We start from the raw sequence: 19,426 nt of genomic DNA, 5'->3' as shown, positions 1-19,426 counted from the left end.
CTAGATGTCCATCAACGGATGAATGGATAAAGAATTTGTGGTATATATATACAATGGAGTATTAGTCAGCCATAAAAGGGAACACATTTGAGTCAGTCCTAACGAGGTAGATGAACCTAGAGCTTATTATACAGAATGAAATACGTCAGAAAGAGGAAAACAATTATCATATACTAACACATATATATGGAATCTAAAAAGATGATATTGATGAACCTATTTGCAGATCAGCAATGGAGGCACAAACATTGAGAACAGATTTGTGGACATGCTGGGTGGGGCAGGAGAGGGTGGGAGGTATGGAGACAGTAACATGAAAACATACATTACCATATGTAAAATAGATAGCCAATGGGAATTTACTGTCTGACTCAGGGAACTCAAACCTGGGCTTGGTAACAACCTAGAGGGTTGGGATGCGGAGGGAGGTGGAAGGGATGTTCAGGTGGGAGGTGACATTGGTAAACCTATGGCTGATTCATGTTGTTGTTTGGTAGAAACCAAAGCAATACTATAAAGTAATTATCCTTCAATTAAAAATAAATGCATTTAAAACATAGATAAAGGGTGATATATGTCTAATGATTAGAGATCATGGCTATAGGTAAACATCCCACAATGCACCAAGATGGATTATTCAGCCCCAAATGCCATTAGTGCTAAGGTTAAGAAAATATCTTCTAGGAGTTTAGAACTTTTCCTGTGGGTGTGGTTTAAAATTTTTAAGAATTTTCAGGGATCCTTGTATCAGGAGCAAGTTAGATGCTAAAGCCTGTAGTAACCAAAGGAATACTTTAAAATATAAAAATAGTCACATTTTTGAGTATTTGTTTAAAATATCATGGCTCAGACAGTAAAGCATCTGTCTGCAATGCAGGAGAAGCGGGTTTGATCCCTGGGTTGGGAAGATCCCCTGGAAAAGGAAATGGCAGCCCACTCCAGTATTCTTGCCTGGAAAATCCCATGGATCGTGGAGCCTGGTAGGCTACCATCCGTGGGATCGCAAAAAGTTGGACACGACTGAGGGACTTCACTTCACTTAAAATATCATATTTAAACTAAAATTTATGCTGAAATAAAAATGTTAATGCAGTAAGTTGGCAAGAAAACGTGTACCATTTTCTTATTGTATATAAAAGAATCTACTGTGGTGGTTCTCAACTCCGAATACACTTTCTTCTAAAACTAAAGCCATACTCATTTTAATAAGCAGCTTGTTACTTTATATATATGTGGCAATTATTTGTCTTTTAAAACATGTTTACATAACACTTGTTTATCAGTAGGTCATCTTATCTTAATTTCTTTAATCTTCTGTTTAGTTTTCAAAGTAACCCTACTCCTTTCTTGCAGATAGTATCTGATTCTTATAACTACAGATATTGATAACCTCAGATGAGCTTTTAAAGGTGAATTAAAATAATTAAAACATTTCCAAACTTATTATAATAATGCTATGAAAATTGAGGGCTTTAAGAATATATGTTTTAATTTTATATAATCTTTAGTTTAATAAAGAGTACAGAATAAAAGTTCTAATGTACAATAATATATAACATTTTTAAAACTATACATCACATATTGTGTGGCTATAACAATAATATCTCATTGACATTTATTGAAAAATGACTATGCACAAGGCATATATAATAATTTACTTACTATAAATTAACTGAACTGTTTAATCTAATCTATCTATGTGTTAGGTACCATTTCAAGAATGAGAAAATAAAGCCATAGGGAAAAAAAATCAGTGTATGGCAAGAGGTAAAACAGTTTTCATAGCATGCTCCTGCTAAGTCACTTCAGTCGTGTCTGACTCTGTGCAACCCCATAGACGCCAGCCCACCAGGCTCCCCCGTCCCTGGGATTCTCCAGGCAAGAACACCAGAGTGGGTTGCCATTTCCTTCTCCAATGAATGAAAGTGAAAAGTGAAAGTGAAGACGCTCAGTTGTATCCGACTCTTAGCGACCCCATGGACTACAGCCTACCAGGCCCCTCCATCCATGGGATTTTCCAGGCAAGAGTACTGGAGTGGGTTGCCATTGCCTTCTCCACCCCATCCTTATACCTAGGAGTAAATATAGAACATAAAGTATGCTCAGAGAAATGGTCATTTGCCTTTTTTTGGGGGGGGGTACTTCTTAAATTGGGAATTGTATAGCTTTACCCTCTAGTGGAATACTCCTCTATTTTCCTGGAAGATACACAGTTTATGCTCTCTAAACTATATAATTTATCTTCTCAGAAGCACATGGCTTTTTTTTCCCCCCTCATTTTCTAAACTGAATTAAATATGACATAATTACACTAAAAGCAATCTAGTGTTTTAGAAATTTTTCAAACTAAAATCAGAATGAGACTGAAATACGTGGCTCTGACAGAACCACTGATGGACCCAAACTTCTCCACCTGGCTACCTTGAAGATTTCATATGCATAAAATTGACCTATGTTTCCTCTAGTTTGAGAACCAACTGGCATGTAGAGTCGTAGACTCAACTGTTTCCAATAAGGAAGAAATCTTAGGAAACCACTAGTCTAAGATTTACTTTCTAGGAAAAGAAAAGTTTTAATAACTACTTCAAGAAATCATTTTAAATGTCATATTTAAATAGATTATTTAATTAAATAATTATGACCTATAAATGTTTGTTAAATATCAAAATATTTAACCACAAACCTTGTGATTTATCAACAAATCTCATGTAATTATATAGTGTGATTTTTACATCAAGTTAACTTATGAAATTGGAAAGTGAAAAAGTTGGCTTAAAATTCAACATTCAGAAAACTAATATCATGGCATTGGGTCCCATCACTTCACGGCAAATAGATGGGGAAACAGTGACAGACTTTCTTTGTGGGGGCTCCAAAATCACTGCAGATGGTGATTGCAACCGTGAAATTAAAAGATGCTTGCTCCTTGGAAGAAGTTTTATGACTAACCTAGACAGCATATTAAAAAGCAGAGACATTACTTTGCCAACGAAGGTCCATCCAGTCAAAACTATGGTTTTTCCAGTAGTCAGGTATGGATGTGAGAGTTGGACTACAAAGAAAGCTGAGTGCCGAAGAATTGTTGCTTTTGAACTGTGGTGTTGGAGAAGACTCTTGAGAGTCCCTTGGACTGCAAGGAGATCCAACCAGTCCATCCTAAAGGAAATCAGTCCTGAATATTCATTGGAAGGACTGATGCTGAAGGTGAAACTTAATCCTTTGGCCACCTGATGTGAAGAGTTGACTCATTTGAAAAGAGCCTGATGCTGGGAAAGATTGAAGGCGGGAGGAGAAGTGGACAACAGAGGATGAAATGGTTGGATCTCATCATTGAGTCAATGGACATAAGCTTGAGTAAACTCCGGGAGTTGTTGATGGACAGGGAGGCCTTGCATGCTGTAGTCCATGGGGTTGCAAAGTGTTGCACATGACTGAACGACTGAACTGAACTGAATTTATGAAATTAGCAATCCTGCAATTCAATAGTTAATTTCCTATTTCATTTATTTGTGTGTAAAAATGTACAGAAGTTAACATTTTACAAAGCAGAAGGCATTGTCTTTGCTCGTAAGCACTTACTATGAAATTGTGCATATTTTGGAAGTGGATTAAACTATATAATTATAATTTGATGTAATTGGTTAATCTATAATTATAAAGTCTTTCTCACTATTGCATGTAGCATTTAAAATTATAGAACAAGATTAAAAATATTACACTTCAGATTCTGAGGCCAAATTAATACTGAACTGCTGAAACCAAATGTTAATATATGGTGTCTTTAAGTTTAAAACAATACCAATTCCCTGTTTTAGGAAGATTAATATAAAAATTAGTGGTGCATGACAATATTCCAAGTTAAATAGAATATCACTTCAGGAACTTCTTGGCTTTGAATTTAGGTTACATCTTATGCATTACTTTTTTGATAACTATTTCAGAAGTCAAGATTTTATCTATTATTTATGTTAGAGCTTTTTGGTTCATGCTTTCATTTAATTCACTGTTTTAAGTTTTAGAAATAATTTTGTAGACAACACTTTCTGTTGCTTACTAGAGCTTAATCTGCTTAATTTTATCAAAGCTCCAAATATGGCATTCTCTTGACCAAAACTATATTTTTAATTTTTTTCCCAAACTTATAACTTCATTGGAATGCTTGTGCTTCTTTTGTAGCTTCTTAAATTCCTAAACATTTCCCCTATCCTTACAACTTAGAAATGCTACAGCAATACCAAAGGATCTATAGACTAAGCTAAAAGACTGGTAGGTAAGAGTCTTAAGAATATTACTAAGAATTATTTTATATTGAGGAGATAAATTTTTGTTCTGCAGGAAAGATTTTCAGTTCTGTATATTGCAACTGTATATTCAGTTCTGTATATTATAACTCCTTTAGAGTTAACATATTGATGAACATTAGGATAAAATGCATAATACTTTCTTCTGTTTACTGTCATTTTCTTTCTGTAAAGAAAGTTGCTTTGATTTTAAAATTTCGCTTGACTAGTGGAAGCTGTCACCTGCATTCTTGGTATTAAATAAGAGAGTGAGCAGCAGTGAACAAGTGATTGGAAAAATACCTGTTTTTGCATTTTCACATTCTTATTTTCTTAATGGAAAAATATACACATCAAAATTAAGAAAGAGAATAGTATCCAAGGGCCACAAGTATCAGGCCACAGTACCAAGAATTACCCATGTATCCATAAACAGTATGTTAATCAGTGATATCAAAATATAACAGGAGAGGAAAATAAAGGAGGGTATTACTGGCTGGATATAATAAAGAACACTTTCACTTCAATTCAGTCACTCGGTAGTGTCCAACTCTTTGTGAGCCAATGGACTGAGCACACCAGGCTTCCCTGTCCATCACCAACCCCCTGAGTTTACTCAAACTCATGTCCATTGAGTCGGTGATGCCATCCAAACATCTCTTCCTCTGTTGTCCCTTTATCTTCCTGCTTTCAATCTTTCCCAGCATCAGGGTCTTTTCCAGCATTAGGTCAGTTCTTGGCATCAGATGGCCAAAGGATTAAGTTTCAGCTTCAGCCTCAGTCCCTCCAATGAATATTCATGACTGATTTCCTTTAGGATGGACTGGTTGGATGGCCTTGCTGGCCAAGGGACTCTCCAGAGTCTTCTCCAACACCACAGTTCAAAAGCATCACTTCTTCAGTGCTCAGCTTTCTTTATAGTCCAACTCTCACATCCATACATGAATAATGGAAAAATCATAGCTTTGACTAGATGGACATTTGTTAGCAAAGTAATGCCCCTGCTTTTTAATATGTTATCTAGGTTGGTCATGACTCTTCTTCCAAGGAGCAAGTGTCTTCTAATTTCATGGCTACAGTCACCATCTGCAGTGATTTGGGAACCCCTCAAAATAAAGTCAGTCACTGTTTCCACCATTTCTCAATCCGTTGCCCATGAAGTGATGGGACCAGATGCCGTGATCTTAGTTTTCTGAATGTTGAGTTTTAAGCCAACATTTTCCCTCTCCTCTTTCACTTTCATCAAGAGGCTCTTTACTTCTTCTTTGCCTTCTGCCATAAGTGTAGTGTCATCTGTATATCTGAGGTTATTCACACTTCTCCCGGCAATCTTGATTCCAGCTTCTGCCTCATCCAGTCTAGCATTTTTCATGATGTAATCTGCATATAAGTTAAATAAGCAGGGTGATAATATATAACCTTGACGTACTCCTTTCCCTATTTGGAAACAGTCTGTTGTTCCATGTCCAGTTTTAACTGTTGCTTCTTGACCTGCATACAGATTTCCCAGGAGGCAGGTCAGGTGGTCTGGTATTCCCACCTTTTTCAGAATTTTCCACATTTTGTTGTGATCCACATAGTCAAAGGCTTTGGCATAGTCAATAAAGCAGAAATAGATGTTCTTCTGGAAGTCTCTTGCTTTCTTAATGATGCAACAGCTGGTGGCAATTTGATCTCTGGTTCCTCTGCCTTTCCTAAAATCAGCTTGAACATCTCGAAGTTCACAGCTCACGTATTGTTGAAGCCTGGCTTGCAGAGTTTTGAGCATCACTTTACTAGCATGTCAGATGAGTGCAACTGTGAGGTAGTTTGAGCATTCCTTGGCATTGCCTTTCTTTGGTATTGGAATGAAAACTGACCTTTTCCAGTCCTGTGGCCACTGCTGAGTTTTCCAAATTTGCTGACATATTGAGTGTAGCAGTTTCACAGCATTAGGATTTGAAAATAGCTCAACTGGAATTCCATCACCTCCACTAGCTTTGTTTGTAGTGATGCTTCCTAAGGCCCACTTGACTTTGCATTCCAGGATGTCTGGCTCTAGGTGAGTGATCACACCATTGTGATTATCTCCGTCATGAAGACCTTGTTTGTATAGTTGTTCTGTGTATTCTTGCCACCTCTTCTTAATATCTTCTGCTTCTGTTAGGTCCATACCATTTCTGTCCTTTATTGAGCCCATCTTTGCATGAAACATTCCCTTGGTATCTCTAATTTTCTTGAAGAGATCTCTAGTCTTTCCCATTCTGTTGTTTTCCTCTATTTCTTTGCATTGATCACTGAGGAAGGCTTTCTTATCTCTCCTTGCTATTCTTTGGAACTCTGCATTCAAATGGGTGTATCTTTCCTTTTCTCCTTTGCCTTTCACTTCTCTTCTTTTTGTAAGGTCTCCTCAGATGACCATCTTGCCTTTTTGCATTTCTTTTTCTTGGGTATGGTCTTGATCCCCACCTCCTGTACAATGTCAGGAACCTCGGTCCATAGTTCTTCAGGCACTCTATCAGATCTAATCCCTTAAATGTATTTCTCACTTCCACTGTATAATTGTAAGGGATTTGACTTATGTCATACCTGAATGGTCTAGTGGTTTTCCCTACTTTTTTTAAACTTAAGTCTGAATTTGGCAATAAGGAGTTCATGATCTGAACACAATCTGTTCCCGGTCTTGGTTTTGCTGACTGTATAGAGATTCTCCATCTTTGGCTGCAAAGAATATAATTAATCTGATTTTGGTATTGACCATTTGGTGATGTCCATGTGTAGAGTCTTCTCTTATGTCGTTGGAAGAGGGTGTTTGCTAATATAAAACCACTTCAAAACAGAATATGTTCATTAATTTGTTTTAATTTTTTTTTCCCCTCCTAACTAGTGAGTGACAACCAAAGCACTAAAATTAAGTATAAAGACACGTTTTAGAAGATTAGCAATGAAGTTTAGTAACACAGTATGGTAAAGTCACGAAGAGACAGGAGTATTGTGCTAAGTTATATACTTTTATTAATATAAATGGTTTGTTTGAAACTTTTCTTTTTGTGAGGCTGCCAGAGGGTATGTCTACTGCATCTTGATTATGGAAATTTTATTTATAGGCAACTATTAAAAATCAATGACATGTAGCAACTTACTTTTTAATATACTTTTGCTTTTGATTGAATTTTGCTCTGTATGGAGATAGATGGTGATTGGCTTACTAGCTTAACTATGCTCAGGAATGCTGCTCCCATTTGTAAAACTTAAGTCAGTCTTCACTTATTTCCCCTGTCCTCACACTCTCAGGATTTTACAATAACAATATATCTTGATATATTCATGTTCATTTTATTAAGTGAAGAAAATAAAAGGATTTCTCAGTCAGATACACCATCAGTTAAATGTTCTCTAACTGAACTCCATCTTTCCGTGCTTAAGGAGTCATCAAGGGACATGCATCACCTCAAACCTCCTCTCAACTGTGGTTGTGTCAGAATAAGACAGCAAACATAGGTTTGAAACCAATATTTTACATCTTTATTTCTTAAATAAAAGTATTCAGGTCACCCTGTATCTTTGTCTTATGCCCCATAAGTTTTTGTAACCACAGCAATACTTTTAAGATTATTTTTTTAAATTTGATACTAAAAAAATAGCACAGTCTGAGAGCCTTATCTATAACCTCAGTTTTCCTCTTTTTCCTAGGCTGTCCTCTCTTCATTATTGCCAAAATAGTTGTGTCCAACTCTTTGCAATCCCATGGACTATACAGTCCATGGAATTCCCCTGGCCAGGATACTGGAGTGGGTAGCCTTTCCCTTCTCCAGGTTTGTGGGCTAGAAGGACAAAAAATATTGAGATTTGGACAGAGCTAATTAGTTTTAGAACCTTAGTAAACTTCCTTATGTGAGAGTCATAACTGCAAATACAAGCCTGCTGCAAACCACTCTGTCATCTGAGAGTAATCATAATGAGTACCATCTGCCCAAGAGTAGAGAGAAGGCTGCTTGGAGCAGTTGGCTTTGTAGGATGAGATGCAACTTGTGTCATTGTGTTCTAGCTCTTGGTTTCCAGGAAGAATTTGACAATGAATCTTATGTTTTCTTTTAAATATTGTTTACATGGGAGTTAAACATGAAATAAACAACAGGCATTGATGTTAAATTCAGTGCTGATTTTCTTTACATTCCTCTTTCATCTAGCAGTGGATTATACTCTATTGTTTATAAATGCATTTAAATCATTTACATATGCTGTAATTAAAATCTTTGAAGTTTACCAATTACTGACATATGCAAAATAGTATCACCTTTAATCAATATGTGCTGTATAGATAATAATATGCATATAAAACACTGTCAGGCACTGCCAGTGTACACCAAAATTATTGGATATATTTTTCTATTAATAAGGGCCTTATTGTCTAGGTTTCAAAACAGGATATGTGCATAATAATGATGACAGCTAACATTTTTGGTATGCGTTATCATTCAGGTAGTTGTTCATTTGGATACATTGTTCTTTTGATAATTCCACAATAACATTTAATTGCATATCAAGACATGATATGATTTGATAATTATGTATGGTCCCCAAACTAGTTCTGTTATTGTTGAGAGACTAAAAAGTATAAGCTTGATCAGAGTACTCAAGGAAGACATCAAAGAAGAGGGTACATAAGATTATTACTGATAGATAGGAATAAGTTATTAAGGAGAGAGAAAAACAGGGAAGCCATATGCGGATCCATTTAGCAAAAGAAGATTATAAAGTTGTTTTAGGAAATGGCCTGTTTCAGACAACACTGGTTAATAAAGGTAAGAAAAAATGTCCAGCTAAAGATTTTAACTAAAACTCAAGCAGTAATTTGGATAAGAGAGTAAGCAATCACTATGAGCCTGTGCTTGTTGAGACTGAGAGTAGAAGAGTTATCCTGACTTAAAGTCAAGGCCACGGTTTGAGGTGGGAATGTAGGCTATGATCTCTTGGGTACCTCACCACTGTATACTGAGCAATTCTGGAGGATCTATTTTAGTTATTATTCTGGGTAATGTTTCCATTTAAAATTGTGTTTTATATTTAGAAAAATGATTTTGAGTAATAGTGTTGATGAATAAAGTCTGGAATAAAGTCTAAAATGTCTAGATAAGGATAAGTCAGTATAATAGCCAGGACATGGAAGCAACCTAGATGTCCATCAGCAGATGAATGGATAAGAAAGCTGTGGTACATATACACAATGGAGTATTACTCAGCCATTAAAAAGAATACATTTGAATCAGTTCTAATGAGATGGATGAAACTGGAACCTATTATACAGAATGAAGTAAGCCAGAAAGAAAAACACCAATACAGTATACTAATGCATATATATGGAATTTAGAAACATGGTAACAATAACCCTGTGTACGAGCCAGCAAAAGAGACACTGATGTATAGATCAGTCCTATGGACTCTGTGGGAGAGGGAGAGGGTGGGGAGATTTGGGAGAATGGCATTGAAACATGTATAATATCATGTATGAAACGAGTCGCCAGTCCAGGTTTGATGCACGATACTGGATGCTTGGGGCTGGTGCACTGGGACGACCCAGAGGGAGGGTATGGGGAGGGAGGAGGGAAGAGGGTTCAGGATGGGGAACACAGGTATACATGTGGCGGATTCATTTCAATATTTGGCAAAACTAATATTGTAAAGTTTAAAAATAAAATAAAATTTAAAAAAATAAAAAAAAAAGGAAAGAGAGAAAAAAATGCAGGTCATGTCAATTACAAATTACTAATAAAGTAAGCAGTTAGTATTAAGTGATGCTAACTTTGCCAGTAGAATAAGTTTAACAAAGGCTGGCAGGATTTTATGATTAATTGTCCACTACTATCCCTTGTGATTATATTTTCTGAAGACAGTAAATCAAATTGAATTAAGCTAAGAATAAAATGAAGGAAAATAAACATAAATATAATGGGAAACTTTGTCAATTAAAAAAAAAAAAAGGAAAGAAATAACACAGTAGTCAGAAGATTCAGTGGAATTAACTGATTCAGTGGAGTCAACTCATCAGCAGGTAATGGTCATGGCATTCTACAAGATTAACACTGGCTAGTAGAACATTCCTCAATGATTAGGATGTTTTATATCTTCACTGGCCAATACTGTAGCCACTAGCTGTAGGTAATTATTGAGCACTTGAGATATGGCTAGTGAAACTAACAAAATGAATTGTTAATCTCAAATTATATAGCAAATGTAGCTAATAGCCACTATGTTGGATAGCAAATTTGGATGTTACTGATATAAACAGGAGAATATAATCTTTTGAAATTAAAGTATTACTAATAATCAATAAAATTCATAAATCTTAAGTAATTTGATGAGTTTTGAGAATTGAATATTCTCATAAAACTACCATCCAAAACAATATATAAACATTTCCATTAGTCCAAAACATTTCTTTGTGTTCTTTTCAAATTGATTCCCCTCCCAATTTAGGGAGCCACCACTTTCATTTTTTTATGTACAAGAATTCTTACAGTATTTTATCTTTTATGTTTGGCTTCTTCCATGTAACAAAATATTTGGTGTTATTGTATATGTCAGTTTCATCATATGGATAAACTATAATTTATTTATCCACTTTTCTATTTATGAGAACTTGTGTTGTTTCCAGTTTGAAACTATTATGCATCAACTGCTTATAACTAAGGGAAAATGTCAGCCATGACTGTTTCTGCTGTGAGTTGTAGGACACCCAAATGACCTGGATTATGCAATAGAGATAACTAGCAGAAGACTTGTCCTCAGATACAGCTTGATGTAGGTACACATACAATACCATTAAGATCTCTTTTCTCTCTATCAATCTTAGCTTTTCTTCCTTTCCCACTCAAGGTCTAACTATATGGAAAGCAGCAGTCACTTCTAAGTATCCTCACATCCTTGGAAACATAATTCCATCATATAATATATAAATAATACAAATATGTTTCCTTCAGAGATAGTTTTTATGAAAACCAAATCTCCAAAATGTAGTTAAAACCATCTAGATTGCATGCATACAATATGATGGGTAATTAGATTGGCAAGAGTATTGCTTTTTGAAGAAAATTTTGAGGAGGAAAACAAGCGGAGTATATAAATGGTTAATATTCTGGGCTTTGGACTAAGACAAATTTTAAATATCAGCACCATCCCTTGAAAGATATATGATATTGGTCAAGTTATTTAATTCATCTATTTGTGTATAAAGTGAAAATAATTTATTGTATCCATAACACTGTTAGGTTGTGAAGATTAAGTGAGATAGTATATTCATATGTTAGCATCAATTCAGTTCAGACACTCAGTCGTGTCCGACTCTTTGCGACCCCATGAATCACAGCACGCCAGGCCTCCCTGTCCATCACCAACTCCCACAGTTCACTCAAACTCACGTCCATCGAGTCAGTGATGCCATCCAGCCATCTCATCCTCTGTCGTCCCCTTCTCCTCCTGCCCCCAATCCCTCCCACCACCAGAGTCTTTTCCAGTGAGTTAACTCTTCCCATGAGGTGGCCAAGGTACTGGAGTTTCAGCTTTACATCATTCCTTCCAAATAAATCCCAGGGCTGATCTCCTTCAAAATAGACTGGTTGGATTGCCTTGCAGTCCAAGGGACTCTCAAGAGTCTTCTCCAACAATACAGTTCAAAAGTATCAATTCTTTGGTGCTCAGCCTTCTTCACAGTCCAACTCTCACATCCATACATGACCACTGGAAAAACCATAGCCTTGACTAGATGAACCTTTGTTGGCAAAGTAATGTCTCTGCTTTTGAGTATGCTATCTAGGTTGGACATAACTTTCCTTCCAAGGAGTAATAATTTCATGGCTGCAGTCACCATCTGCAGTGATTTTGGAGCCCGAAAAAATAAAGTCTGACACTGTTTCCACTGTTTCCCCATCTATTTGCCATGAAGTGGTGGGACCAGATGCCATGATCTTCGTTTTCTGAATGTTGAGCTTTAAGCCAACTTTTTCACTCTCCTCTTTCACTTTTATCAGGAAGCTCTTTAGTTCCTCTTCACTTTCTGCCATGAGGGTGGTGTCATCTGCATATCTGAGGTTATTGATATTTCTCCCGGCAATCTTGATTCCAGCTTGTGTTTCTTCCAGTCCAGCGTTTCTCATGATGTACTCTGCATAGAAGTTAAATAAGCAGGGTGACAATATACAGCCTTGATGTACTCCTTTTCCTATTTGGAACTAGTCTGTTGTTCCATGTCCAGTTCTAACTGTTGCTTCCTGACCTCCATACAGATTTCTCAAGAGGCAGATCAGGTTGTCTTGTAGTCCCACCTCTTTCAGAATTTCCCACAGTTTATTGTGATTCACACAGTCAAAGTCTTTGGCATAGTCAATAAAGCAGAAATAGATGTTTTTCTGGAACACTCTTGCTTTTTCAATGATCCAGCGGATGTTGGCAATTTGATCTCTGGTTACTCTGCCTTTTCTAAAACCAGCTTGAACATCAGGAAGTTCACGGTTCAGGTATTGCTGAAGCCTGGCTTGGAGAATTTTGAGCATTACTTTACTAGCATGTGAGATGAGTGCAATTGTGTGGTAGTTTGAGCATTCTTTGGCATTGCCTTTCTTTGGGATTGGAATGAAAACTGACCTTTTCCAGTCCTGTGGCCACTGCTGAGTTTTCCAAATTTGCTGGCATATTGAGTGCAGCACTTTCACAGCGTCATCTTTCAGGATTTGAAGTAGCTCAACTGGAATTCCATCGCCTCCACTAGCTTTGTTTGTAGTGATGCTTTCTAAGGCCCACTTGACTTCACATTCCAGGATGTCTGGCTCTAGGTCAGTGATCACACCATCCTGATTATCTGGGTCATGAAGATCTCTTTTGTACAGTTCTTCTGTGTATTCTTGCCACCTCTTCTTGATATCTTCTGCTTCTAGTGCCTGGCAAAAAAATATGTTAATAAATATGAATTATCATTACTATTAAATAATCTCAATGAGTTTCTTCTATAAATTTAGAATTTAAAATCATGGAAGACTTTTATATTTGAAGACTTGAGAGGTCTGGAGCTAACTGTATATTCTAAGCTCATGCACTAGTAAACTGATGAACCAGAGCTAAGGCCTGTTCCCCATTTCTTCTTTCCATTACAACAATATATAAGCATTTTTCAAGCCTTGACCTATTATATTCACCTATCCTTTTTTTTTTTTCTTTTCTAATTTTATTTTATTTTTAAACTTTACATAATTGTATTAGTTTTGCCAAATATCAAAATGAATCCGCCACAGGTATACATGTGTTCCCCATCCCGAACCCTCCTCCCTCCTCCCTCCCCATACCATCCCTCTGGGCCATCCCAGTGCACCAGCCCCAAGCATCCAGCATCATGCATCGAACCTGGACTGGCAACTCGTTTCATACATGATATTTTACATGTTTCATTGCCATTCTCCCAAATCTTCCCACCCTCTCCCTCTCCCACAGAGTCCATAAGACTGTTCTATACATCAGTGTCTCTTTTGCTGTCTCGTACACCGGGTTATTGTTACCATCTTTCTAAATTCCATATATATGCGTTAGTATACTGTATTTATGTTTTTCCTTCTGGCTTACTTCACTCTGTATAATAGGCTCCAGTTTCATCCACCTCATTAGAACTGATTCAAAAGTATTCTTTTTAATGGCTGAGTAATACTCCATTGTGTATATGTACCACAGCTTTCTTATCCATTCATCTGCTGATGGACATCTAGGTTGCTTCCATGTCTTGGCTATTATAAACAGTGCTGCGATGAACATTGGGGTACACGTGTCTCTTTCCCTTCTGGTTTCCTCAGTGTGTATGCCCAGCAGTGGGGTTGCTGGATCATAAGGCAGTTCTATTTCCAGTTTTTTAAGGAATCTCCACACTGTTCTCCATAGTGGCTGTACTAGTTTGCATTCCCACCAACAGTGTAAGAGGGTTCCCTTTTCTCCACACCCTCTCCAGCATTTATTATTTGTAGACTTTTGGATCGCAGCCATTCTGACTGGTGTGAAATGGTACCTCATAGTGGTTTTGATTTGCATTTCTCTGATAATGAGTGATGTTGAGCATCTTTTCATGTGTTTGTTAGCCATCTGTATGTCTTCTTATCCTTTTTCTATGAGACTCAAAAATGAATTTTATTTACAATCATACAAACAGAGTTATCACTCCCTGAGTCTTAGGAGAGTGTGTTAATAATCAGGAAATAGATCAGTCTTAAAAATGACCAACTATTCCAGTTTTTTTCTTTTTTTTTTTATCCCTTTCATTACTTCATCTGCTTCCCCTTTCTCCATACCCTGTTTTTATTAATTCTTGGTCCTCTCTATTGAATATCCCTAATAGGGATTCTAAAATATGCTTACTCTTAAACTTATCTACAAGTCTACCATGCTGCCAGGAAGGTGTTCTTGAGATGTGAAGCTTTCAGTGTACACTAATCACACCTCTGAGGCTTCCCAGGTGGTCCAGTCATAAAGAATCCACTTGCCAATGCAGAGATGCAAGAGAGGTGGGTTCAGGACCTGGGTTGGGAAAATCCTCTAGAGTAGGAAATGGCAACCTGCCCCAGTAAATTCCACGGACAGAGGAGCATGGCAGGCTACAATCCATGGGGTTGCAAAAAGTTGGACACAAGTGAGCACAGCACAACAATCACACCTCTACTTCTGAAAAGACTACCAGCCCTGTCCAGAGGTTAACTATGTCAGCATTTCCTTTCTGCTCATTAGTGTCTTCTCCATTCTCACTTCTTCCCACAGACAAAATAGGGTATATGATCTGCTGTTAATGCTTTCCTAAACATTGTCATCAAAGGGAATGTCAGAGAAAACTGAAGAGAACAGACTAAAGAGAAAACTATAAAAGTGTAATTGCCATGCTTCTAATACACTGAACTCAATATCTGCTATTCCTTGGAGCTGCCATGTTTGATATGCAGCACTTATCCTATTGGGAGTTGCATTACACTGAAGAAACTGAAAACACTGTAGAGGATTTGTTTTGATTCTTGGCAAGAGTTGCCCTCCTGGTGGCAATGGATAGTATTTCTTTTCAAAATTCTATGATGGTATTTTCCTGAAGGGTATTTCCGGCTAGCTGAGGAGAAGAGCAGCATCTGAAAGAATGCTTGAGCCCACAACAAAGTTCGTGAAACAAAAAGAGATGTGGGCAAAGGAAATGTAGATAGGTAGGAAGTAGCATTGGAAACAGAGAGCAAGCAATAAAGTTCAGATGAGTTTGAAGAAAATCAGGTAAGAGCAAAAAGGCAAGGCACAGAGGAGGAGAGAAAAAGGAGGAGCTAAAAACAAAGGACAAACCAAAGTTGCTGAATCTAGAAAAACCAAATGCTAACACAATTTATGGTAGTAACAGTAGGAAATGGTGATCCTTGTGATGGAAAGTTATTTGATCCTGCAATGTGCTCTGTAACATTCACTGAAAAAATAATCAAGGCAAAGGGGAGAAGAAAAAAAAAAAAAACACTGAGGTAGAGAGATAGCACCTACATGAGCAAACAAGGGTATTCTCTGGTAAGAAGGGAACTCAGTTTATATTTTTAATGTTTGCCTATAAGCACCTATGATCAGTTTATGTTTTAAATTTAACTGATTGATAAATCTGGTTATAATGTTGCCCCATATTATGCTGATTGTGTTATTTTAAATAGTCTTTTGAAGTATGAATTTGAGAGTTTAACCAGAACTGTTTGGAATTTCAATATTGAATATTTAAATCTGTGCTGATTGATCTGACAGTTGGTCATTACATTTCTATGTCTTAATATGCAAAGGGTAAATCGCTATTTTAATTCCTACACAGGTTATTATGGATATATTATAGAAGATAATTAGATTGATTATGTTCTTGGAAGAAAAGTCAGCTATTTTTACACTACTGATAATATAATTTATACACACTGTCCAGGAAAACAAAAAAATTGTAGTAGTATGGGACAGCATCACTGGGCAATATTATTGCTAGCTTTCTTGTGTACAAAAATAGAGATATACTGTTTTTAAATATTTGACACGTATCTTAGGTACAATTATTTATGTATAATGAAACAATTTACCAATATTACCATGTACATTAACTGTTTGAAACTATTTTTTAGGGATCTGGTATTGCTGATAAAATGTGATCTCAGTATTTTAATGTCTACCATATTCCAACCTGAGTTTTTCTAGGAAAAAGTGCAACATATCACTTCCTTCACATTTTGCTGTATTTTAATTGATTTTTGAGTGATTTCTGTATAGGTCTTATTTGGATGATATTTTAATGCCTAAATAGAGCTTTGTTTTACGCCTAAAAAGCTCCAAAACAACTTTTCAATTAATCTCAATTTAAATTTTCACTTAAAACCATTTACGTGAAGATTTATTAGATCCCTATCTACAGGGTTATTTTTCTCTTGATCAAATGATGATTTAGCTTTTTTCCTTCTTGCTATCTTCCAAGTTATTTTTGAGTTTGGTCAGCTTGTTCTTGGCTTTATTGTTGAAGAAACATTTCCATATTTTTTTTAATAAGAAAAAAAACTTTATTTGAAGTGTTCACAAGAATTTTAACATAGTAAACCTCAACTCAAACATTGACACACAAACAATAAAAAATATTAAAGAGTATCATCATACATCATTTTGGCAAAACAAGATGGTCCAAGTTCTTGTCACAAAACACTGCATAGTGACATTTTTCCTGTCAAATGACTAACTAGATGAAAATACCACATTTCTTTTGTGTCCTTAAGAATATGTAGGTCATTTATCGATTATTGAGTTTTGAGAAGATTCATCTACAATATATTCCTCTGAAAGCTCATAACCTGACCAATTTTGCCATCATTAACAGAGTCTAAGAGTGCTGCTACCTGCCTCTTTCCATTTATCCTCTGATTCATCTAATAACTTGGAAACATCTTCCTCTATCAATTTCCTTTTATTTGCCACTATGAATGGAAAATGAAAAATTCTAAATTCTCAACTTGTATGAAATCTTGAAGCAAACCATAAAGATAGTCCCTTCAAGTCTTATTTTATTCCTTCTTGAAAATGAAAGCAGTACTTTGGGCACTATGATAGGAAAACTGCAGGATAATATATTTTTTAAAGACAGTGCATCATCTTTTAGGGGATTTCATCATTTTCCATGTTTTGTATATCTTAATTCTTTTTACTTTTTTTTTTTAAATTTTTTATTCCTTTATTTCTCATGTGTTCCCCATCCTGAACCCTCCTCCCTCCTCCCTCCCCATACCATCCCTCTGGGTCGTCCCAGTGCACCAGCCCAAAGCATCCAGCATCGTGCATTGAACCTGGACTGGCATCTCGTTTCATACATGACATTTCACATGTTTCAATGCCATTCTCCCAAATCTTCCCACCCTCTTCCTCTCCCACAGAGTCCATAAGCCTGTTCTATACATCAGTGTCTCTTTTGCTGTCTCGTATACAGGGTTATCGTTACCATCTTTCTAAATTCCATATATATGCGTTAGTTACTGTATTGGTGTTTTTCCTTCTGGCTTACTTCACTCTGTATAATAGACTCCAGTTTCATCCACCTCATTAGAACTGATTCAAATATATTCTTTTTAATGGCTGAGTAATACTCCATTGTGTATATGTACCACAGCTTTCTTATCCATTCATCTGCTGATGGACATCTAGGTTGCTTCCATGTCTTGGCTATTATAAACAGTGCTGCGATGAACATTGGGGTACACGTGTCTCTTTCCCTTCTGGTTCCCTCAGTGTGTATGCCCAGCAGTGGGATTGCTGGATCATAAGGCAGTTCTATTTCCAGTTTTTTAAGGAATCTCCACACTGTTCTCCATAGTGGCTGTACTAGTTTGCATTCCCACCAACAGTGTAAGAGGGTTCCCTTTTCTCCACACCCTCTCCAGCATTTATTATTTGTAGACTTTTGGATCACAGCCATTCTGACTGGTGTGAAATGGCATCTCATAGTGGTTTTGATTTGCATTTCTCTGATAATGAGTGATGTTGAGCATCTTTTCATGTGTTTGTTAGCCATCTGTATGTCTTCTTTGGAGAAATGTCTATTTAGATCTTTGGCCCATTTTTTGATTGGGTCATTTATTTTTCTGGAGTTGAGCTGTAGGAGTTGCTTGTATATTTTTGAGATTAGTTGTTTGTCGGTTGCTTCATTTGCTATTATTTTCTCCCATTCTAAAGGCTGTCTTTTCACCTTGCTAATAGTTTCCTTTGATGTGCAGAAGCTTTTAAGTTTAATTAGGTCCCATTTGTTTATTTTTGCTTTTATTTCCAATATTCTGGGAGGTGGGTCATAGAGGATCCTGCTGTGATGTATGTCAGAGAGTGTTTTGCCTATGTTCTCCTCTAGGAGTTTTATAGTTTCTGGTCTTACGTTGAGATCTTTAATCCATTTTGAGTTTATTTTTGTATATGGTGTTAGAAAGTGTTCTAGTTTCATTCTTTTACAAGTGGTTGACCAGATTTCCCAGCACCACTTGTTAAAGAGATTGTCTTTAATCCATTGTATATTCTTGCCTCCTTTGTCAAAGATAAGGTGTCCATATGTGCGTGGATTTATCTCTGGGCTTTCTATTTTGTTCCATTGATCTATATTTCTGTCTTTGTGCCAGTACCATACTGTCTTGATAACTGTGCCTTTGTAGTAGAGCCTGAAGTCAGGTAGGTTGATTCCTCCAGTTCCATTTTTCTTTCTCAAGATCATGGAAAGTTTTAAACCAAAACCAGAAAATTTTGATGAATCAAAGTATGAATTTCATATGCACCTTTCACAACAGCCTCATGTTTTGGGGCATCTCTGGTCGTCCTGCTTAGCCTATTTCACTTAAAGAATCTTTCACTTAAAGAGTCATAATGAAAGCCAACCTATTCAGTCTACTTTAAGATCCATGTCATAGGGAAAAAGATAAAAGAACTAATGCAGCTGTTAGAATTTATTTACAGTCCATTATAAAATAGTTTTCTACACACTTAAAAATAGAGGAATGCTGAATGAATATAAAATTTTGTTTAAAACACACGAGTTTAAATTTTTTTCCAGATAAAAAGTAGTATTAAATATCTATTAGCTGATGAGTATTAACACCCATATATGATAAAACTGGGTTTCCCTGGTGGTTCAG

This window comes from Bos taurus, chromosome 6 (assembly GCF_002263795.3).
Source record: "Bos taurus isolate L1 Dominette 01449 registration number 42190680 breed Hereford chromosome 6, ARS-UCD2.0, whole genome shotgun sequence".
NCBI lineage: Eukaryota > Metazoa > Chordata > Mammalia > Artiodactyla > Bovidae > Bos > Bos taurus.
Note: the sequence above shows the minus strand (reverse complement) of the source record.